This window comes from Peromyscus californicus, unplaced genomic scaffold (genome assembly GCF_007827085.1).
Source record: "Peromyscus californicus insignis strain IS unplaced genomic scaffold, ASM782708v3 Scaffold_17__1_contigs__length_78620276, whole genome shotgun sequence".
Classification (NCBI taxonomy): domain Eukaryota; kingdom Metazoa; phylum Chordata; class Mammalia; order Rodentia; family Cricetidae; genus Peromyscus; species Peromyscus californicus.
Genome location: NW_026294469.1, coordinates 43,201,465 through 43,226,527, shown reverse-complemented (window position 1 = coordinate 43,226,527; position 25,063 = coordinate 43,201,465). Strand labels below are relative to the sequence as shown.

At 41.5% G+C, this 25,063-nt stretch overlaps 1 long non-coding RNA gene across 1 annotated transcript in view; it reads right to left on the bottom strand.

Moving 5' to 3' along the window:
• The window catches only part of LOC128112827 (uncharacterized), a 29,103-nt gene that overhangs the window by 1,034 nt on the left and 3,006 nt on the right, over positions 1–25,063 (bottom strand). The window contains exon 2 of the long non-coding RNA XR_008219186.1: positions 2,451–2,754. This is a non-coding gene — a long non-coding RNA (uncharacterized LOC128112827). The remainder of the gene's footprint in view (positions 1–2,450; positions 2,755–25,063) is intronic.

Below are 25,063 nucleotides of genomic sequence, written 5' to 3'. Positions count from 1 at the left end.
CAAACAGAGAGATTAACATCTAGTTTGTGCATTTGCTTTTGCTTGAACACAGATGTACTTGGAAAAAATAATCAAGACATCATGTTCAAATATTTTTGTTCACTTTTGGATTATATTCCAGAAAAAGTAGGGGAAAAGCCCTTTAAAAGTTTTTGGTAGGACCTAATGAGTCAAATGAAGAACAGTTTTTCAACGCATCACAAATGTTTTTGGAGCATTAGAGGAAAGAACTTGAAACTCTTGTCTTTTTGTCTGTTGGCATATTTTGGCAATCACCACAACTGTTTACATGGGGAACATGAGTCAACCTAATTGAACATGATGTCAACGTGTTTTGGAACAAAATCGTGTGGAGAATATGATGAGATTATACTCTGGCACCAGAATCAAATATGTCAGAGCTAAAAGAGCTGAGAGGGTATTCAGCTTCACCCTCTCATTTCAGAAATGAGAGGACTGGGAACAAGCTGTTGAGATGACATGCCTGAGAGGAGACAGCTTGCCATTTGCAGAGTTCTTATGAATGTGACCTTGGAATTGTCATTTTTTTCCTTACCTTTCCATAGAGATAGGGATATATTTTCTCTATCGTCTCCTTACATTTAATACTGAATATACAAAAAAAAACAGTCACCCCCCAACTTGCTATCTAGAAATAGTGTCTTAGATAATATATATGTACAGTTTGTACATATATATGAGCATGTGCGTGTGTGTGTGTGTGTATACACTAAATGTGTTTGGTTTGTTTTTTTAACTTTTATTTATTCTTGGATGATTTCATACGTGTATTCAATGTGTCTTGACGATATTCCCCCACAACTTCCCCCCTCCCTATCCACCTGGCACCCTTAATATGTCTCTTTTTCACTGCCATATCTTCTCTCTTTCGGTAACCTACTGGGTCTAATTAGTGCTGCCCCCTGGAATATCAGTTAGTTTTGCTGGCTTGACCTTGGGCAGGTCTTGTGCAAGGAACCATAGCTGCAGTCAGCTAATACCACAGCAGCCATATTATGTCCAAAAGACAGAATTCCACAGTACTCTTCCTCCTCATCAAGTTCTCACATTCTTTCTGTTCCCTCTTTCAGAATATTCCTTTTTTTTTTTTTTTTTTTTTTTTTTTGGTTTTTCGAGACAGGGTTTCTCTGTGTAGCTTTGCGCCTCTCCTGGAACTCACTTGGTAGCCCAGGCTGGCCTCGAATTCACAGAGATCCGCCTGGCTCTGCCTCCCGAGTGCTGGGATTAAAGGCGTGCGCCACCACCGCCCGGCTCCTCTTTCAGAATATTCTTAGGGACCTGGAGGAAGGAGGCCTGATGTGGATGTGTCATACGGCTAATCACTCAACACACACTTATCATCACTTTGACCAGTCAGGAGTGTCTGCATTGACCTCTGATGACTTTGGAAGAATCCTCTCTGTCCACAGTTGAAAGAAGGCCTAACCTACTGGTATAAACATAAATATTTAGAAGGCAGTTGACAACATACCCATTTAGCAAAATATTGGTGGGAGGTTTCCCTCTAGGGACTGTGAGCTCCCCTAGTCATGGGTTTATGAAAGTTTATGGTACCAGGTGTGAATTCCCTCCTGTGGATCAAACCTCACATCCTGCAGAAGGCAATTGCTTACCTCCATAATCTATGTGACTATTTTACTTATCTTGTCTGGCAAGTCACTATTGCAGCATTCAGTCTCCAGCACGTGGAAGGACCATTGGTGACTCTTCTCCCCCACTAGCCTGTTACTACCTCCTAGCACCGTGAAAGGTAGCCATCAGGAGGAAATCTTCAGGTCAATTCCAGCTGGATTTCTGTATATCCTATAACCAAAGCTGTGTTGTGTCTTCAGCAACAGGGTCTTACCATCTAGTTTTAGAAGGTAACCAAGAGCAAAGACAACAGCCCATGCTGTTTTGGGAACCTCTCTGACCTTCCTGACCAATAACTTGTCAGGAGACATCACATACCCCCAACACTAACGTTTTCGTTTAAGAACACATGCCTACTGAGTAGAATCCATTTCCAAGGAAGGAAAAATAGATATTTATAGAAACTAGAGATCTTGGAGAAGACATTACATTTTTCTAAAGGGAAAATTGGGTCTCCTGGAAGGCAACAATTTGTTCCAGCCCTGACACACTGAGGACAGAGAAGAGAGCAATTTCCTGTGGAGTTTTGATGACAACAAGATTCAACTCTCCAGAGTCAATCAATAGTAGGTGTCCTATGGACCTGGGTTCAAATGTGTGTGTCACCTAAGCTGTGCACTCAAGCTTGTGTCTCCACCACCTTGTCAGAGTGCTCTTTAAGTCAATTTGCTTGTTAGCATCCTTTGAGTTCTTGGAACCCTTTAGACATCTTTATAACTGTTCCTTTGACTTCTGTGCCTTGAGTTCTTCCCACGTTTTTTTGTTTGTTTATTTGTTTTCTCATTAGAGATACTTACTGCAGGTTTGGTGATCTTTGGAGGAGACGTACCCTCTTATTTTTTTCACATTGCTTGTGTTTTTGTGCTGTGTCCTGGACATCTGGATTTGGTTGTATCTTTTGACATGTTTTCTAAGCACACCAGTCGGCAGTGATCTGGGTAGCATGAGAAGTCTCGAGGGAACAGAGTGGAGGGTAACAGGCCTCTTTCTAGAAGCCTGGGCTGCTGGAAACTGTTCTTGGGTCAGGTGTTCTACTGGATGGCTTTGAAAAGTCCAAAGTAGTAGGGATGGTCTTGTAGTCCGGGTGACTAGAGAGAGTGCCTAATAGGAGAGAGAACAGATTTGAGAGTGAAACTTGGTCAGATCTCTTACTAGGGGTAGCCTCATGGACTTGGTGTGACTGTGACATATTCCTGGAGGCTGGGCCTGGTAAAACGGGTAGAGTATTAAACTACCTAGGGAAGCAGGTGGGGGTGTGTTGGCATGGGGACAAAGCAAGAAAGGGACCTATCTGGTGGTAGAGGCAGCGTGTGGTTTCAGGAGAGTGGTACGATACTTGGGAAACCTTTGAGTAGGGTCTCATTTGTGGTAGGGGCAATGTGAGAACCTAGGTCCATTGCCTTATCTACAATATGGATAAAGCAATAGCTGATTTAATAATATTGCAAGATCATATACAAGACACCCTAGTCTATGGGCTGGGTAAATAAATCACTTGTTACATTGTATCCTATCAAGAGGTGTAGTCTGTCTCTCTACTTTATTACATCTGAGCTGATCTTTGACTTTAACATGATATGTCAGCCTTCGTTTTCATAAAGCTTTGTCCTAGGACCACCACGAATGGAAACCGAGCGAGACAACTGAAAGATGATTGGCCACATAAAGAAGTGATCGGCTCCATCCCACACATTACTGCAATGGCAAATGAGAATGAGGCTGTCTTGAATCTTCTGGCTGAGGCAAACTTCCACCTGAATGCAGGTGCGTGCACAGCCCAGCCGATAAATTATAAATGCATGATAGGCATTTGTTAAGGCACACACATGCTCACTCAGTGTCCCTGTGTTTTTGTCTACCTTTGATTGGGTCTTCCCTGGGAGTGATTTCTTTTGGTAGTATGCCTCATTCTAAGGCCCCATGTCTGCTCCTTCTCCAGCCAGATGACTGGGACACAAAGTATATTTTTCTACAATGCTAGTGTGCCTTGGCATGCAGATGTGAGCATCTGTGCCCTTTTAGAGTTCCAGGAAGAACCACTGCCAGCTGATGGTTACAGTGTGAAACAATAACACAGCAATTGGAGATATAAGGGTTACAGGGAGTGAGGGCTTATTTCCCTAAGTTTCACAAAGACATTGTCTTTACCGGAATCGAAGTCCAACTCCCAAACCAAGAAAATTTTCAGTCAATGTGAGATATCCTCGTTTATAAGAATCTGATATAAAATCGACACAGTGCTTTATAGTTTGTCAAGCAGCTTCAACAACTTTACCCTAAATAGTCTTTACAATAATCCCTTAAGGAAGCCTTTTCTCTTCTTCTATTTAATAAACATTTTAATCTGTGCTAGGGAGACGGCTCAGTAGGTAAAGACACTTGCCACCAAACTGATGACCCACGTTGGATCCCCAGGACCCACATACCGGAAGGAGAGAATGGACCACTACGAGCAGCCTTTTGACCATTGCACATGTAGATACGTGTGTGTACGCACATACGCGTAAATAAATAAAGGTAATTAAACATTTAAAAAGCCACCACGTGCGAGTGATTTTTTTAACCCCTTGGATCTGAAGTTGGAAGCCGAGTTCCCACTCTGTACCATTGGCGCTGGTTTTGGATTTGGGGTATTCACTTCCATGACCAGTGATGTGGGACTGTCTGATACACATCTGTCTAAGTACTTCAGCTCAGTCCTGAAGAAGAAGAGGCTTGTTCGAAGGGTAGACTCCATCTTGTCTTAGCACAGCCCCTGAGACCCACCTCCCCGGTGTGCAGTTAGCATGGTGTCCGCTTCCCAGAGTCCTTGCTTTAGGATGAAGCATTTCATCTCACCTGTCTTTTTTATTGCAAAATGGAAGGTTTCATGTTTTCACACAGTCTGGGCTCCAAAGCAGCTTCTTAGGTTTCTGTCTTATGGCAGCAAAAAAGTATATTGGCTCTAGATCATGTACAAAGTGCAAAGTAGCCCAAATAAGATGCGTTAAGGAGGAACAGTTAGTAGTGGAGGCCATTGACAGGCTTTGGCATCAGCCTAGGGCGGCTAACCATGAGGAAAGTGGAAACCAGAACCTCAGGAAATACCATGTTGCACACGGCACGGGCAGCAGGAAGAAAATCACACATGTTGGTAATGTGTGGAGACTATAGAATCCTTATGTACGGCTAGTGAGGGGCTTAAAAATGTTTAAAAATGTTCTAGAAAACAGCTTAGGAAAGCAGAGAGTGGCGGTGATGCCTGTATCTTCAACACTTGGGAATCTAAGGATCAGAGGCTCGCAAGTTCTAGCCCAGCCCGGATCACATCACAGGACACTGTCTCAAAACAAACAAGCATCTCAAAACCCAAACCCAAACAGATGGAAGAACTGGCTCCTCCTCCCAAAGCTAAAAGCAACCGAGAGTACAGACAAGCGGGGGAGTGCTTGCCTAGCATGGATGAGATCTTGGGCTCAATTCCCAGCACTAAAGGGGGGGAAAAATCATAAAAAGCTAAAAGTATAGTTTCCACATAACTTAACAATCCCTCTACTAAACATGTATAGAAGGGAGATGAAATGTTTGCTCATGTAAAACCTTGACAGAAATGAGCTTATCAGCATTGTGCATAACAGCAAAAAAGTGGAAAGAAGTCGCTTGCACACCAACTGATGGATCGATAAATAAATATGAGATATCCGTTTCAATGGAATATTATTTAACCATAAAAACAAATTAGGTACTGATACATACCACAAAATGGATGGCCTTTACCGCATCGTGCTGAGTGAAAAAAAAAAAAAAAAAAAAACAACCAGATGCCAAGCATTACATATTATACAATTCCATCTATATGAAATGTCCTGAATAGGCAAAACCACAGAGACAGGAAAAGATTCGTGGCTGCCCAGGGCTATAGGGGGACAGGAAGTAATGACTACACGATGTAACATTTCTTCCTGGAGTGGTAAAAGTGCTCTAAAATGGACTATGATGATGAACATCCTCCTCTGTGAAAATACAGTCCATACATCATACACTTAAAGCAGACGGATTGTATGGTATGAGAGCCATGTTTCAGCAAAGCTATTAAGAAAAAAGGAGGGGGATGAAAGCCTTGACTCAATCTGTCAGCATGCCCAAAGCTGAGCTAGTGCGGAGGATATTTAGGTTGAGGGGGAGAAATAATCAGACTGTATATAAGACACGGAGGTGCAAGGTCAAAACACTAAGGTTCACCTCCATTGTGAACCAGCGAGGGTGTGGCCCAGACTGAGGGCTGTGACCGCTGAACGGTGAGGATGGTCTTCATTTCAAATGCTCATCTTAAAGGCCTGCCTTCTGGCTCTCCAAACTGAGGAGTACTATAGAGAGTTGAAGCTGACTGATTCTGATGAGAGCCAATGCCCCAGCACTTACCAACAAGCTAGTGTTTAGGTCTCTGGGCCAGCAGTGGGGGAAGGGGAAGGAGTTGCTTATATTCTGATCAGCTAATGTAGTATAGACACTAGCTGTTAAGTTCTCTGCCGGCCTTTGATTTCTTGACATTTTCCTGTGTGGAGGTGCCGTGATTGCACATTCCAAGTTGAGCGAATCAAGACAGAAAGAACAGTGATTGTTTGGTCACGTAGCACACAAATAGCAGCAGCAGCAGCATATAAAGCCCCATCAGCCTCTCAGCAGAGCATTCTGTGCACATTAGAGTGATTCAGAAACCCCCAATTCATACCAGCATTGGGATCCGTCACACGGAGTTTGTGGCTGGCAGACTCGAAAAATGGACAAAAGCCCGACACTGCCACTTCCCCAAGACGATACTGATTGCGTCTCAGCAGGTCGGGTTTGATGAGCTATATTTGCCAAAAGCAAAGAGACAGGTCGTAAGCCCTGCCACCCAGAGGCAGAACTCCAAGAGAGTCCTGCTGACTCCTGGTGCCCCATCTGACGCATATCTCTTCTAGCTGCACCCTTGCCTCCGAGGGGCCCTTGGCACTCGGGGACTGCTGTGTGTAATGAGACTCCAGGCAGCTGCTGCAATCTCGGAGGTCAGACAGGCATGGGCCGAGGGTGTGAGGACACCTGCCTATTGCAGGCAAAGAGGAACAAATGACAACATGTGTTGCCTTGAATGTGAGTGGCCCAGGCAGCATGTGTGAGGCCCTTGCAGATCTGTTTGCTTCATGAGCATGGGTCCTTCTTTTCATATCTGAAGCAGGGAACAGATGTTCCATCAAAAGACACATTTAAAATAAAGATAATTATGCAGTAAGAGGCTTAATTACATCAGCTTATTCAGGTCCACTTAATTGCCTGACAGCCCATGTGCCTCCCACTTATTTGCGGCAGAGGCTCTCGTGTTTTGCTGGTTTATCAAATCCTTTGATGGCGCGAGGAAGATGCTATTGACTTAGCCATTCAGAAAATATCAATTCCTCCTATACAGCTGGTAGAGGGAAATGTAAATATTTTTAACAAGCAATAAAGAATCATCGTTTTCCTAGTGCCGGCTTATGGTGTCCTATAAATGATTAATAACTGCAATGGCTCACAAAGGTAAGAGCCAAGTAGATATTTCATCTTTAGCTGTCTCTTGGTCATATTTGCAGCCTCTCTGTCATATTAAAATCCTGGGGAGAAGGTGATTTGGTAATTTAAAGAGGCCATTTGCCTTATGTGACAATCAAGCAGTTGACCCCAAGAAAGCTGTTTTATGGTGCTATTTTCAGCTCTCCTTAACTTTAAAGGTATGGATTAGCTCTGTTCCAGACTGAGGTCCGGTCTCTCTCTTTGGCCCCCTAAATTACCAGCCTTGTCAAAGCAATCGTTTTGCTTACTCTTTCTATTTTTCCTTTTAGTATTCATTTTTTTTCTTCCAAAGCTTGCAAATGAACCCCAGTTCATCTCATTTATCAAGAAAAAAAAGAAAGAAAAGAAGAAACATTTTTTAAAAGCCTCGAACAAGGCAAATTACGGTTTTGTTTTTTTCTCACTAGTCCTCATCTCATCCTGTGCTCAGAGCACTGTGTAAACCCTTCTACTGTGGATTCAGGAAACGCTTCCTCCTAGATTTACCCTGAAATCGGTAGGGATCATAGCAGGAGGCAGATGTCACGTCCACACTCACTGATTGAAGGGAAGACAAGGAAGGGATGAACACAGACAGGATTCTCACGTCTGTTCCAGCAGCACTATTCACAGTAGGGAGGCCATGAAATGAACCTAGGTGTCTACAATGGATAGCGAAGATGTGCTGCATACATACAATGGAATAATACTGAACTATAAAACAACAAAGCTTCCATTAGGCACAGCGAGGATCAGCCTGAAAGATTATTCTATATAAACTGAAATAAGCCAGACACAGAAACACAGATACTGAATATCCTTACCTACCCGTAGAAGTTTAACAGGTTGACCTTATAAAGGTGAAGAGCAGAATACTAGTTACCTGCAGCTGGAGGTAGAGGAGATGGAGAAAGGATGGTTAATGGGAACAGAGTGCACACTTGGAAAGGAAAAATAGCTTCTAGCAGCTATGTAGGACAATAGTTACTCTGGCTGACAATAATCGATTGGATAGTTCTGAACAGGTAGAGAGGATTTTAGATATTATCAACAGAGCCATATGACTTCTGAGTTGATGAGTATGGCAATTATCCTATTTGATCATTACATATTATATATTCATTAAAACCACACAGTGTATTCCATAAATATATAGAGACATAACCCGTCAATTAAAAAAATTTAAACAGAGAAAAGAAAGATGAAGTGAGGAAATGAAGAAGAAATGCTGAGCCCACTGGGGCTAGAGAAATGTGGTGACAATTCCAGGGGACAAGGTGTGGGAGCTGGGGTCACTCCCTGTTACAAGCTGTGGACTTCACATAGAGTTGTGGAGAACCTGAGACAACGCAGATGGGAGGCAGCTAGGAGAATCGATGCCATGTCCTCACTCTCTTCCTGCCCTGTGATCAGCATCAGATCTCCCCATGGGCCACCTTAGACCCACTCTCAGAGATGAGGGAGTCATGGTGCTACTCATATAAGTCAGTCTCCCAGGTTACCAAGCACAGCAGGGCACCAACAGGAAATGCGGAAGACCTACAATATCATCACCTTCTCGGTCCCTTATCTCAGCACTTCTTCCATGATTATCTCCTAAGCATCCGTTCCCTCGACAACTCTGCCTGTCCTTCTCTTCTACCTTGGACTGGATTATATAGTCCTCAGCTTAGGGTGCCCCCTCGATATTGGTTATATCTACTTCTTTTTCCTAAGCTCCCTTTGGTATGTCCGTATTACATGACAGTCATGCCTTGCATTTGCACATCGTCAAACTAAAACTACTCTTTCTCTGAATTCAGTTCTCCCAGAATTCATCTGGTGGGTTAATGTTCTCTTCCCGGAGTGAGGATGGGATGGTCATCTTCATTTCTTCAACTGTATCCAGACTACAGAGTTTGAAGTTCTGTGGATCCCAACTCTGAACTCACGCTTTCTTCTCTGATTTCACTATATGGGCAAACAAAAGGCGGAATACACTTCCTTCTTGGGGGTGTTCTTTTGTTTCTGCTATTTAACTGCTATACTGTGTCATCCATGTTGCTTCTGAATTTACCTTTCTAAAATAGTTCTCATTTTGTCAAACTTCCAGGCAAACGTCTTAGCATTAACTAAACAATACAGCTCCACAGCTGAGGCTGGTTTCTATAAACCCACCCCATCAGTCCCAACTTCTGTTTCTATCCTTATAACCTACTGTAGAACCACTGAAGGTATCTTGTCAATATCTATGTTTATAACTTAAACAAGTGCTACTCTCAGCTTTCATCAGAGAAACTTCTTTTTGCAGTAAACCCCTGTGAATACAGGAATATATGGCTGCTCAATACACTGAGACTAAGAGGGATTCAGTGATCAGCTCTAAACAGGACATTTATACCACCTCATCTGAGGCTCAGGGAACATTCCAGAAGAGGGGTGGTGCCGGGAGCCATCCCCCGGTGGTGGATGGGTCCTGCAGAGGATGTAAGGGGTCGGCGGAAGAAGGAAGTAAGCCAAGCCATGGTGGTCGGGAGAATCTTGCAGCCTGACTGATGAGCAGCCAGAGTGTTTTTTTATTTATACAGAATTTAGTTAGCAGGGATACATTCATGATGTTCCAAAACATAGATCATATCATTTTTGTTTTCGGACACGTGTTTCACTTCCTTTTGCTCATCTTTTAGTCATCATTAATAAACTATGACAGAACAAAATTATCATTTCCAATCATTTCCCCTCAATTTTTGACATCATTAATAAACAGAGTTATCATTTTTATTCATTAACCCCATAACCCAATTTTTGAGAATCTAGAGGCATATGACAGTCTGTGCTTAAGCTGGTTGCTTTGGTTGCTTCAAGGACACTAGACCAAAACAAAAATCTTCAACTACCCTGGGCATTTTGCCATGTCTCAAGCAATGTATTATTAACTCTTAGTAGTCAGAGTGCCCAGGAAAAATCCTCAGGCTAAAGTTGCTGAAGTTATTATTCAAATTCTGGCACAATACAATAAATGTTCACATTTATATCCTTATAGAATTTGTCTATATGTCTAATCCTGGCATTCTGTTGTTCCTTGGTCATATGACATTATAGTGGCTCTACATGAGCTAACTTCTAAGAGAGGGAGGTCCTAACATCTCAAACTTTTATCAACTTTCCACTCCATACTTTGCTCATTAGTATGTCTCTATGTAGGGCAGAGTTGTATGCCACGTAATTGTCTGAGTGTACAATGGGAAGAGGCTTGTAATCTGAACTGCAGACAATTTCTCTAGCCCACCAAATCTTGTTGATCTTTTTAATTTTACTTTGTTTTGAATATCTTGTTCCTGTGTAAGTAGAGGGACAGATCTTTCAAGAATGTATCATAGCCTCATAAAGAGACCTGTAGCTACTTTATGTGTCACAGCCTGTAAGGTATAAGGAAGACCTTCAAGTAGATAAGGATATCTCCCTCAAAGTGGGGGTGGGGATAGTATGTTCAGGACTTTTCTGGATAAGCTTAGAAGCAGCATTCCTGGGAGAAGGCATAAATGATTCATAAGAAATTTTCCATCAATCTAATATCCCCAAATTGTACAAATATTAGAAGTGCCCCAAGTATGCAACAGGTGGAGATGAAAACCAAAGGTGGCATGGAAGCCATCATGTGGCTCAGCTTTGCTGGATCTTTGTCAAGCAGCCGAGCTGGCTTTATGACTTCTGCCATTCCATTCAGATATGGCTGAGCCAGGGTGGAGAGAATGTAATAGCCTGAAGATAGGGAGAGAGGCTGCAAAATGTTGTCTATCTTCAGGGTATGATACAGCCAATGTGATCGCAATCTTTGAGCAGCTACACTGAGCCTGTGCAAGACCGGGCCTTTTAGCGGGCAGGCATGGATCTGGGAGGGAGCCATGAAGGTCGATTCCTCCCTGCTGAATTATTGGCTACTGGTAGATTCTTGGTGGCGGGGGTGGAGAGTGGGGGGGGGTAGGCATTGTTTTCACCCATGTACCTACCGATGAGCCACCAGGTTCCAGTGTATAACACCCAAGGTCACATAGGTGGCATTGATTGAATTCAGCAAGTCACAAAACAAAATGAAAAGACACAAATGTGAGAACTGGACTTGTGGGGAGTGGTGAAAGGAGATTTCTCATCAGCATGAAGTCTGTTCCATTCCAAAGTTCGTGTACTTTGTCATAGCTTTTCTCTCTTGCAGAGGACCTAAGGAACTGAAAAAAAAAAAAGAGCTCTTGAGTGGTCTGTAGCTTCTACAGGACCACCTTTTTGGCATGAGGGAAGAGCTAAGGGATTAGTGAGCTGTGCTACGCAGAAACTGTAGTGTTGAGGATGTCTGGAAAAATTATAACTTACACAAGGCATGTAGCAACAGGTAACACTGTGGGGTCAGTTACATTGTTCCATGAAGCCTTGTTCTGGAGTGAGTGATAATGAACGCTTGTGGAAATGAAGGGATTTCTCATACACAATGTTCTCATACACTTGTTATGAACTTGGAGTCACTGTTTAAGAATCAAAAGGTCAGTTAGTCAAAGAGATGAAAGTGCCTCAGAAGGGTTGTGGACGCCATCACAAATGTGAGAGGAAAGGAGGGATGATTAAGTTCCATGCACCAAGTATCTCATGGGAAAATGTTCCTCCATCATCATGACTATGGGAGGAGAGAGGTTGTGAAGTATACAATAAAGCCCCACGTGGGAATTAGGAGCAGGAGTTAGGAATAGAAGGTTGTCTCCACTACTGCCCTTGGTTACTATCTAGGTATCTGTACTATCACTGACCACTCAGACTGATGACCCCCACACTGGGAGATAGCGCTGTTAGCACACACAATTTTGGGGCAATTAAGCTAACATCCAAAGAAGAATTTATTACAATTTGCTTAAACGCATGCAGATATTAAATGGTAGAGTGAGAGAGAATTCATAAGTTGAAGATAAGTAAGACCAATGATTACTTTTCTCCTCCAGTAGCATGCATAGTACCTTACAGCATGATGAAAGCTAGCCAATGGGAATGAAGTTTCTAGGTGCCTACCAGTTTGTTATTGCCTTGTTCTATGGCTCGGGTATGTGGTATCCTCAGCAATAGGGTCTTACCATCAAGTTTTGGAGGTGCTGACAATAGATTATAATGTTTGGAGATTTATAGAACCTCGCTGTTCAACAACTCCAAAAGGCAAACCAATTCCTGAGCTTTTCTTGAGCGAGCCTTTGGTGTCTGGTAGGGGTACTGTCAACTGGTAATAGAATAAAACCATTTTTAATTCTTTTAGCTGTGTGTATTTATGTATCCTAGGAAACTTCCACAGTAGTAGGCTTCCACATGACTTTTTCAAAAGTTCTTTAGTGCTGTTTTTCACCCCCTGGTACTCCTTTCTCTACTATGCCCTCTGATTCCACCCTCCTCTTCCCAGAAATCTCCTAGTCTGGCTCTTGTGCTCAATCTCTTCCTGCCCAGCTTTCAGCCAATCAGCTTTTTATTGGCCAATGAGAGTAATACATATTCATGGCATACAAAAAAATTGTTCCACAGCAGGCTACATGATTCAGAATAATTTTTACCAGTTCCATCCATTAGGTACAAACTTCAAATCTTAATTTTTCTTAACAGTTGCATAGTATTCCAATGTGCCACAGGGCTGGAAAGTTGGCTCAGTGGTTAAGAGCACTTGTTGCTCTTGCAGAGGACCTGAGTTTGGTTCCCTGCCTCCACATGGCAGCTGGCAATCATCTGTAATTCCATTTCCAGGGGATCTGAAGCCTTCTTCTGTTACCATCTTTGAGGGCACTAGCCATGTATGTAGTGCACATACATACTCATAAAACAAAAGCATATGCATAAAACAATAAAATAAATAAACCTACGAATCATTTTTTTAAAGATGTACCACATTTTCATTATCTGATCATCAATTGAAGAACATCCAAGTTGTCTCCATTTCTTGGCTGCAAACTCAATTTGTTTAACATTCAGGGTCCTGCAATGATGGAAAGTAGGATTGGGACACTGGGACTGAGAGGTACTTATTTTAACCAGTTCTGTGTGAGCTGTACATGACCTTCTTCAGAAGGTAAAGATACCCAATATCACTCACTCAATTAAATTAAAAAAGTAACATCTGCTTTATTCCTCAAAGTGTTAGTCTTTTTTTCTATAGAAATTTTCTATAACAACATACACACAAACAAAAACAAAAACAAACACCTGTTACAGTGATTGACTAAAACCCTCCCATTTTTCTTTACCACTCCCACATTCTAGAATTTGGAGGTGAGATAAGAGACACCAAAGCCAGAGTCTGGTCTGATTCTTGTCACTACACTTTAAAATCATCAGAGGCATTGTTTCCAAGAGGCTCTAAAATGTGGTCTGCTCAACAGGACAGAGAGGTTTTACCACTGAGATACATTTTATTTAGTACCTATGAACCCTGTTTAAAATGAGTGCATTACACAGAAGGACTCCAGTGAGACTCAGGAGTGCCCCATGAACACACCTCTGGGAACAATGGCTCCAGCAAGTTCCTCAGTCTCTGTTCATTCCCAACGCTAATGCATTAATCTAATTGGCCTCTCGGAGCAACTCCAGCGTGTAGTCAAAATATAGAAAATGAAAGAGAATTGCTTCAACAAAGTCTTGACACAAAAACACTGTCAATTATTATTAGTTCCCTGACAAGGAGGATTTATAGATAATCTTATTTATAATATTATAAAGCACCTCAGCCACCCATAAGCACCTGGCCACAAACGATAGATAAAAAGATTACACCACCATTCGAGGATGTGTTCACCTTCATGTTCTACTGTGGTACATTTTGTATGTACTTACACACATTAATTGTCTCTGGATGAAGTCTAATTTTGTTCTTAAAATAGCAAGTCCTACTTAAGACAAAATTACCACATTTGTCATAGAGAAAAAAATTTTACATTGAAGTCAAAAATTTTATTTATTAATGTGTATGTGTTTGTGATGTATGCATGTGATTGTGGGCACATGTGTGCCATGTCAGACACGTGAAGGTCAGGGGACGATTTTAGGGGGGTCAATTCTTCTTCCATCTTGTTTCAGGCAAGGACCTTCTTGTTTCTGCAGCTGCCTGGCTCCTATGAAGTTCCAGGCAATTCTCCTAGCTCCCCCTCCCATCTTAGTGTAGGAGTCCTAGGACTACAGGTGCATATCACATATGTGGCTTTTAACATAGGTTCCAGGGACTGACTCGGGTTGTCAGGCTTGCATAGAAAGCATTTTTTTTTTTATCTGATAAGCCATCTTTCTGGCCCCAAGAAAGATTTCCAAACAGATTTATTTTATTTTTTTGCTGCTGCTGCTGCTGCTGCTGGTGGTGGTGGTAGTGTGTGTATGTGTGGTGTATGTGTGTGTGTGCATGCATGTATGGCATATATGTATGCGTGCCCAAGGTTAGAAGGCATCATATCTCCTGGTGCTGGAGTTATAGACAATTCTGAGCCACCCAATATGAGTGCTGATAAACCAAACCAGGGTCCTCTAGAAGAGTAGTGAGTACTTCTAACCATCTCTCTAGCTGCAGAAGAACATTTATAGTCATTAAAAGTAGTGACTTTAACAGACTGCTGGCAATGGTTGAGATACAGCCCAAACTGACCTACTCTGGTGATGGGATGGCCAAACACCCTAATTGTTGTGCTAGAAACCACATCCAACTACTGAGGTATCTAGATGCAGAGATCCATGGCTAGACCCCGGGTGGATCTCTGGGAGTCCAATTAGCGAGAATGAGGAGGGTTTATATGAGCGAGAATTGTTGAGACCAAGGTTGGATAAAGCACAGGGACAAATAGCCAAACAAATGGAAACACATGAACTATGAACCTATGGCTGAGGGGTCACCAACTGGATCAGGCCCTCTGAATAAGTGAGACAGTTAATTGGCTTGATCTGTTTGGGAGGCACCCAGGCAGTGGGACCTGGTCCTGTGCTCATTGCATGAGTTGGCTGTTTGAAACCTGGGGCCTATGCAGGATCGCTTGGCTCGGCCTGGGAGGAGGGGACTGGACCTGCCTGGACTGAGTCTACCAGGTTGATCTCAGTCCTCGGGGGAGGCTTTGCCCTGGAGGAGGTGGGAATGGGGGGTGGGCTGGGGGGAAGGTGAGGGGGCGGGAGGGGGGGAGAACAAGGGAATTTGTGGCTGATATGTAGAACTGAATTGTATTGCAAAATAAAAATACAAATTAAAAAAAAAAAGTAGTGACTTTAATCCCCTGCTCACGCCACAGACCCTGCAAGCAAATGCTAATGAATTTTGGAAACCTTCCCAGTGAAATTCAGGTTCCATTCCTTCTCATTCTATACTACACTAGCTACTCTTTTAAAGACAGCCATGAAGGTTGACCATCTGTAATTAGAAATCATGAAACTGCTTTCTCTTTATTTAGTTGAGTGCAATTAGCACGTTTCAAATAAAGCTTCGCATTATTTTGCCCAGATTCTTCATATAATTTTTTGACAGACTCAGCCTGTTAATATACTATTTAGGATAACAAAATTTTCATAATAACTACATAGCTTTACACCCCTGTTTCTAGACTTACACATTGGGGTTTGTCTGTAAGCCAAACATCATCATCAAGTTTTACCAACTCTTCATGAGGTGTGTTGAAGTTACTGCTCATCTTTGGGTTTTGCTTCCTAAACCCCAAGATTGTTTTCTCCATCTTAAATATGTACCTCTCCCCACCCTGTTCTCTTGTCCTTATACCACGTGTTTGTGTTGCTAAATAAATGTTCAGCATTGATGTTGTGACCACGCATCTACATAAGTAGCTAAATTTATAAACATGACCACATTCCATGAAGTCCATGTTCTGCCACATTAACTGTGTTTGAAATGCTCCTAGTTTCTCAAATGCTAACAGTTTGAATGTTTACATAAATTCATCAACTGGTTTCTTGCTGACCCACAATTTGGCCACTTAACATAATTATGTACCCACCGTTCCATTGAAGGACCTATTTTCTGTGTTTCATGGTCTGTGGTTATATTGTCTGAGAGAACTCAAACTTTTTTCAATCTGGTTGCACACGTCAGGATATCAGTTCCGTTCTCACTCTTAGAAATTTCCTTCAGGAACCTTCTACTTTCTTTTTTTTTTTTTTTTTTTTTGGTTTTTCGAGACAGGGTTTCTCTGTGTAGCTTTGCGCCTTTCCTGGAACTCACTTGGTAGTCCAGGCTGGCCTCGAACTCACAGAGATCCGCCTGGCTCTGCCTCCCGAGTGCTGGGATTAAAGGCGTGCGCCACCACCGCCCGGCAGCCTTCTACTTTCTTACTCCATTGTGCTCTGATTGTAAACCCATTGTTCTTATCTTGGAATCTCTGCTCTATGAAATGGAAGGTTACAAAAGTGTTCAATATCCTTTAATCTTTCTGTAGTTTTTATCTTTTACAGAGTGTCATTGCCCCTCCTCTTACCAAACAGAAAATTTTATAACTTTTCTCTTAAAACTTGACTGGTGTGTGGCTTGCTCTGCTCAACAGAACATAGTGGAAGAGACATTGTGTCTCTTTTTCTAGGAAGTCTATATACCTGTGTGTGTGTCTGTCTGTCTGTCTGTTGGATCAATCCATTATCTACCTATTAACCTATAGCTATCTTCTATCATTGATTATCTATCTTTCGTCTGTCTATCTATCTATCTATCTATCTATCTATCTATCTATCTATCTATCTACCTATCATCTATTTGTGTCTGTCATTTATCATCTGTCTATCTATAATCTATCTATAGTCTATCTCTCTAATATTTATCTATCTATGTCTACCTGCCTATTATTTATTTATCTATACATATCATCTATCACTGTCTGTCTATCTATCTGTGTAATGATCTTACTCCCCCCAGTGACTGGAGGGTGAGTGAACACGTGGTTACAGACTAAAGATGGCCTGCTCTGACTGAGGCTCTTCTACACAAGGCAGCTTATAATTGACCCAGAAGTGATCTGCAGGCACATATTACCATCTAAGAAGAGCAAACTTGCAAATTGAATGTTCTTTTTTAACATGACATCCTACTTTAACTTGGCAAATGTTTTGAAGTTATTGTGTAAAACATGGGAAACTGGTTGTAAGAGAATGTGCTGGTGGACTGTTTGTGGGAGGAGAAAGGCTAGGTAATGACATCATGGTAATGACATTGGTCTTCATCAAACTCTGTGGGAAGAGGATTTTGAAGTGGCAGTGGCAGCTTTGGGAGTTTCCTTTTTTCCCTTTTAAAAAAAGTCATTGTATTTTCAAATTTATTTATTTATTTACTTAAATATTAACTACCAGAATAATAGGGTTCCATGTGGGGTTTTCATATATATTTCATTTTGGTTGATTTTCACCTTCCCCTTCTCCACTCCCTATTCTTTTCCCTGCCTCTGCTCCCCTCACACTGTACTGTTTTGCCCCCAATATCAGACATACAGAACAACAGAATGTTATCAAATACCTGGAGATAAACCTACGTAGCTATGGATACTTAATTTTTGGCAAAGGTGTCAAAAGCATACACTGGAATAAAAAGGACATTCTTTTCAACCAATAGTGCTTGCAAAAATGGATATGTATTTGTGGAAGAAAGATTAAATCTGTATCACTCACTCTGAACAAAATACAATTCCAAATGGATCGTAGTTTAATTTAAAACTTGAAACATTCAAGACGGAGTGTGGCTCAGAGGTTAAGAGTGCTTCTTGTCCTTTCAGAAGACACAGGTTTAGTTCCCATCAAGCACATGGGGCACCTCACAACTGCCTGTCACTCTGACTCCTGGGGATTCAATACCTTCCCCTGGTTTCTGTGGTCACCCCAACACACATGCTCATACACACACACTTACACCACCACCAACATCACCACCACCACCAACAAGAATAACAATAACAATAACAATAACAAAAACAAACCTGGAAACACTGAAACTGTTAAGGGAATGCAGGACACCATCGGTCGTCATCAAGTTTCTGAATGGAACCCCACCAGCAGAGGAAACAGTCCCAACTGACAGGTGTAGTTACACGAAATTAACAAGCTCCTGGACAGCAAGAGAAACTATCAGCGTCATGAACAGAGAGTGAATAGACTAGAAGAAAACCTTTGTCAGCCATACTTCTGACAAGGAGTTAGTATCTAGAATATCTAAAGAACTGCACAAATGAAACACCCAAACAATCCCCAACTGCTAAGCAGTGTATAGGCTGGTGATCTGAAGAGACACTTCTACAGTTTCTAAAAGAAGAAATGCAAGTGGCCAATAGATGTTTTATACATTTTAAAGTAGTCAACATCTCCAGGCACCAGAGAAATGCAAACTAAACTGCTTTGAGATTCCATCTCACCCCAATCAAAATGGTCACCACCAAGGAAGCAGATGACAGTAAACAATATCAAGGTTGGGAGGAAAGAAGAACCTTGGAAATCAGTATAGACGCATCTCACCTCGGAAGTGTTGCTGTTACAGGATTACAGGTCCATACCACCACACCCAGATTTTACTGTCCATGAAGTTAACATGCAAAATCTTGTAAGGGTAAAAATCTCTCAATCTGGACTTATTTTTAGAATGTTATATCGTTTTAATGTGCTAGGGGGTATTTAAATTAAGAGCAATTTTTGAGTTGTTGACATCTTATGCATGATAAGGGAATATTTACTTTTATTGGGTATTTTAATTTTATCACTTAATGCCATTATTGATACATTCATGTATTCATGCACTCATGACAGACAACACACCTGGGTATTATTTAGGGTGAAAAATAGCACAGTATGAATTTTCAGCCTTTAACGCAAAGGGTCCCTTGCTGTGGGATGGCTTTCTGTACACTGTGAATATGTGTTGCTGTGATTGGTTGATAAACAATGGCAGGGCAGGATGGAGCCAGGTGGGAAAATCCAAGAAAGAATGGAAAGAGAAAGGAGGATAAGGAAAGACGCCAGCCACCCCCCAAGGAAGAGCAAGATGCCAGCAGACCGGTAACACCATGGTCATGTGGCAACTTACAGATTAATAGAAACGGGTTAAGTTGTAAGAGTTAGCTAGCAAGAAGCCTGAGCCAACAGGCCACAGAATTTGCAATTGGTGTTAAGCCTTTCTGTAATTATTTTATAAGCAGCTGTGGGACCTCAGGGTTGGGTGGGGGCAGAGAAACCTTGCAGCTACAGTCCCTGAAATTGTTCGTATTACCTCACACATACTCATACAATATCCTAAGGTTTGACCTTGTATTTCTCCCTAGATGGTCCTAGAAAGCACCCAGTTGAGAGTGGTATGAAAAGAATAATAAAGGACTGACATGACATACCACTATTTTAACCCCTCCTTCTTTCTTACTCTCCTCTATAACTGACCATGTATTTTATGACTAAGTTTTCAAAATGTTAAGAAAAATAAAATCATCCAAGAATCAGGGAACTTTTCAGATGAAGGGACAAAAAGGATGAGATAATTCCTGTCATACTTTCCTCCACAATTTTCCTTTCAATTAGTTTGTGCTTCATTACTAAAATATATGTATTATGAGTCGTACAAAGTCCTGTTTTTGAAATTCAAAATAATACCTGCTTTTTAATAATTTTTTACTAATTTACATTTAAAGTAAAGCAGGGAGCAGCATGGAACACTGACTTCCAGATATGATTTGTCTCTTGAACTCTTCTTGAACTCACACCCCATGAAACCCATGCTGCCCTGAGGATTTATGGGTAATTAACAGTTGATGAAGCAGGAAGAGACATTTTCTTCAGTGGTGTAGTCAATGGTTAGATCCCTGTGCCCCTGTAAATAACTCAAGGGAAACTCCGGGGATCGAATACATGCACACATGCATGCATACACACAAAGACAAAGAAGTCCAACGGGGCCTAGCTGAGAAGAGAAAGGGGTTTAGCAAGAGTGGGAAGGGGGCAAGAAAATCTCATGATGAAAGCCATTATGTATAACTAGCATATTCTATTAAAACATTTAAAAAAGAAAACAAAAGGAATTTTATGAACAAGTATTTCTATTTCAAATGTTTCCATCCATGTGGAGGGATCCCATCTGAGTGTCATTCTTGCCCCTATCCTGTGATTTGCTCGTTTCACAGAGAAGGACATGGGCATCTTATAACATGGCAGTAGGTTTCTCAAAGGGAGCAACCAAAGCGCAAATATTCTAAACTCTCCAGCAGACTCTTCAAGGCATATATGGTGAAGTGCCTTCAGAAGCTCTGCATGAGCATGTCTGCTGTACTGTGCTCACTATTCAAGTCTCAAAAGCCAGCTAAGCCCAAAGGCATGGGCAGTAGATTAGACCTGTTGATATGAGGAGCAACACTTTGTCCAGGCATGGCAGGAATCCATAGGGTCCTTCTTGGAGACCATCCACCAGTCATGTCATCCTTTCTTCCCTTTACTTTCAAGTTGTCTGTGCTTCATTATGAAAATATGTTTATTATAAGTAGTACAAAGTGGTCTTGATTTTAAAATTCAAACTGATTCCCCACTTTTAACACACTATTAGCTCAGCTACAATTATGTAAATATTGAGCTAGTGGCATTTAAGTGTCCCATGCTCATGCTTGTTATGCTTAACCTATTTGTTTCTTCTCCTTTTCCTCATTTTCAGTCTTTTCTCAAGGGAATTCCATCTCTCTTAGTACTTGTTTGGCCTTACATCTTGTGTTTATATATCCTGTGTTAAATTTGTTCTTAATAATTGTTTTATAGTTTATAGTATAAACTATTAAATTATTATATATTATAATGAACTTCATAAAAACATTAAAATGGAATAATACTCTCTATGGCCTCACATATTGAGTCCTTGTTATTTTATATGTTACTACAATATATATCATAAATGCATACTCATTATTAGTATTTTTGTTTAGATACTAAATTTTTTTAAGTAAGTCGTGTATTTTTACATGTTGTACATGTATATTTATACATACTGTATTATGTGGTAAAATATCTACATAATAAATAATACTATGCAATATAAAGTAATAATATGTATCATAATATCTAAGATATATATGTACAATATATGTTGCATATATTATTTATAGATGTGTGTGTCCCAAGGGCTCTCTGTCAGATCTCTCTTGCCCTACCCACTTTAAGGAACTACTCCTGGGCACTCAGTATAGACTCATGACATTGATACAGTGAGTGTTTAGAGCCTTCATTCTGGAGCTCCTGCAGATTGAAATCGGTTATACATGCCTCATGAAGCTATTAAAAGTCATCAAACTCTTGCTCCTAAAACTTCCCTGGACTCCCCTTCAACCTTGGCCTGCCAGGCGGGAGAGCAATGGTAAGCTCTTCCTCTCTGCAAACTTCGGTGCGTCTGAGTTTGCATCCTCTTCTGACCCATCTTTAAAACAATTGTTCTGTAAGCATTCAGTTTTACTTGTTGCCAGGAGTAGTGTGACTGACTCTAGCTCTTTTCTTTAAAAAAATCATGCCATCCATATTCTTAAATGTTTCCACTTTTCAATTGGATATTATTTTGTTTATAAATTAGAGCACAGCTTCTCATACTCTCACAGAGTTAAGAGGCTCCGCTTCTGCTGTTCTTTCCACCTCTGACTCCCATTTCTGTTACTTCTCTTGTATGTGTCAAATTTCCTATTAAACTGCACTTCCTCAAATGTCAGATTCTCCCCTCTCCCTCTTCTCCTCCGACTCCAATCCCCTAGTCTCGGCACCAGGTCTGTAGCATCTCCTCCTGCGGCATCCATCTCCAACCGATCTCCTCCAGCTCTCTTTCCTCCCACCCATCCGGGTATCCCAGCCTCCGACACCAGCAGCCATTCCCTGGGAAGCACCGGACCACACAGGCCAGGGCAGCAGGAAAACTAGTTGCAGATCTTCTCTTCTTCTCCTGCTACAAATTGGACGCCCCAATCTCATCCCCAGCTCTGTAGCAGACTCCTTGCTGTGGCTCACCTCCCTCCCTGCTCCCACTTCTAGTGGATCCCACAGTGGACCCTCCTCGACCTTTCTTACCCACAACCATCACTATATATATCCCAGTCCCCAACTCCCGCAGGTATTCCCTGGCAATCCACAGGCCCTCCATCCCGCGAAGCAAGTAGCCTAAGTGTTGATTTCCTCTTCTCCTCCCTGTCTCATTCCAAATATGTCGCAGACCACCTGCTGCGGCCTCCCTCTCCCTCTGCCCCCATTTCCAGGTCACACAGATCTTCTCCAATCTCCCTCCCCACCTATCCTGTTATTCCAGCCCCCAACTCCAGCAGGCATTCTCCCGGGAACCTGCCAGTCAAGCCTAGCAGAGAAGCAGGCAGGCCAGAGAAGCAAGAAAGCAAACGTCAGTTCTTCATCCTCCCTCCTCTTCTTCATAGCCAACCCCCAGTCTCATGCCCAGCCCTGCAGCAGGTTACTTGCTGTGGTCCCTCCCCCTTCTCTCTCTCCATTCCCAGGAGTCTAAGCAGATCCTGGTGGGAAACTCTGCTTTGCTCCCTCCTGTGGACCCTCTCAGCGCCCTCTCCTCATGCCTAAGAGTCAGCTCCCAATACCTAGAACACATTTTAACCAGAACCCTGAGGGACCACATCTATCAGGATCCCAGAAAAAATTTTCTAACAGCCAACACACAGCCACTCCACTCCACTAAGAACCAGAGAGGAAACAGAAACCAAGGAACAAAACACCCACCCAACCAAGACAAGACCAGATATCAGTACCTAGAATTACAATCTTCCTAAATCCAGATATCTAGACACCAGCGTAAACACAATCAATCACAGCCAGGATATCATATCTACGATAGAGCCCAGCAACCCTACCACAATAGGCACTGAGTGTGGCAACATAGTTGAAAATAGCCTTTACGACAGAGGTCCTTAAAGAGGCAATGAATAAACCCTTTCAAGAAATCTATGAAAACACGAACAGTGGGACGAAATGAAGGAAACAGCTCAAGACCTGAAAGTGGAAATAGAATCAGTAAAGAAAACCCACACCGAGGGAAATTCAAAAATTAAAGAATTAGGAACTTGAACAGGAACCTCAGAGGCAAGTCTTCCCAAAAAGACTACAAGAAATGGAAGAGAGAATCTTAGGCATTGAAGATATGATAAAAGAAATGGATACCTCGGCCAAGGGAAATGTTAAATCTAAAAAAGTCCTGGCATAAAATATCCATGAAACCTAGGGCACTATGAAAAGACGAAATCTAAGAATAATAGGAATAGAGGAAAGAGAAGAAACCCAGGTCAAAGGTTCAGAAAACATTTAAAGGTAGATGACCAACAGAAAAGGAATTCAATAGTATCTTTGGAGATCTCTTGTTTCATGTCGTGTTGGGACTTTTCCTTTTTTAAAAAAAATTAATTTTATTATTGTTTTATTTTATTTTACTTACATGTTTTTTCCCTGTCTTTTTACCCTAAAGGTCCTTTGCATATATATAACGGCTTCCAGTTTGCCGTTTCTATGGGAGTCCTGAGTATTTGAACTAGTACATCTCTATTTCCTGTGCCTTCTCTTGGGCTCTTTTCCTCCTGTTTGCTTTGTCCTATTCTGACGTGTTAATTATTGTTTTATATTATTATATTTTGTTATTTCATATCATATTTTATTATTATCCCTTAGAAGCATATTTATTTTCTAATGAGATACAGACAGATGGGAGGAAGGTGGGGAAGAGCTGGGAGTAAAAAGAGGAGAAACCAAATTAGGATGTCTTGTGTGAGAAAATAAATCTATTTTCAATAAAAGGACAAAGTGAATGAAAAGTGGGGGACTAAAGCGAAACCTTGCTTGTTGAACACCTGTATTACAATATCAATATCATCGCAAATATCATCAATGTGTGTAGTCAGACATGCTAATAAATCAGAGCAATAAAAAAAAGCACTTCCTCATGAGAATTTTCCCCTAATCATCTTTTAACTTCTTCCCTAATTATAAACCACTCTTTATGAGATTCTTAGTAGTTGCTATGGTGATAGAAACAATATTCTGTGATTAACACACCCCACGGACGGCAAGGACAGTTAGAGAAAGGAGTTTTAGGATAGCAGTTGTAGATGTTGGCTGTGTTCTTTTGTTGTCTTTCTCAGTGACTGAGAATCCTCGGGGAAGTGTCTCTCCTTGTGCCTCTACAGAGATGAGGCACACCTATTTTCCGGTGCCTCTTTCCTACTCTACATGTGCCAGCAATCCAAGTTGAGCCAAGCCCACTCCTGCCACTAATAGAGATAATCCTTAGTTCTCCTAAGTTGCAGGGGACAGTGTCCCAACTAAGCTTAATGCAAATGGGCCTGTTCTTTCGTTTATATGACTGATAAACATAAGGGCTGGGCTTCAAGGTTGAAGTTCAAGCATTTTTTTTTCTAGAATGTGAATTTCCACTTAATTATAAAATTGGTGGCCTTATGTTAGCCTTCAGGTCTCGTCCATCCTATCTGAGAAGTTCTATAGGCTCCGGTTTGATTATTGTCATTAAATAATTGTATACTTCCATTTGAGGAGATAACTTCTCATGCTAGATGGAAATGCCCAAGTCACTGTAGTTCATAAACAAAAGTCAGATTAGTACAGAGGAAATCTGTCTATGATAATGAGAATTTTCTCATAATTTAAAATGATTGAGTTTGAAGGACACAGCATCAACAGAATGCAGTTTGCATCAACCAGCATCCTTTATATAAAAATCTGAAATCCATCCTACTCCAAAATCCAAAATCACTTGAGTGCCAACATGTCACCATATGTGAACAATTCCACCCCTGACCTGTGTGAGTCTTAAGTAAAAACAGGCATACACTGAAATATTGTATGAAATTAACCCCAGGCTGTATGCATTTGGGTATATAGATCA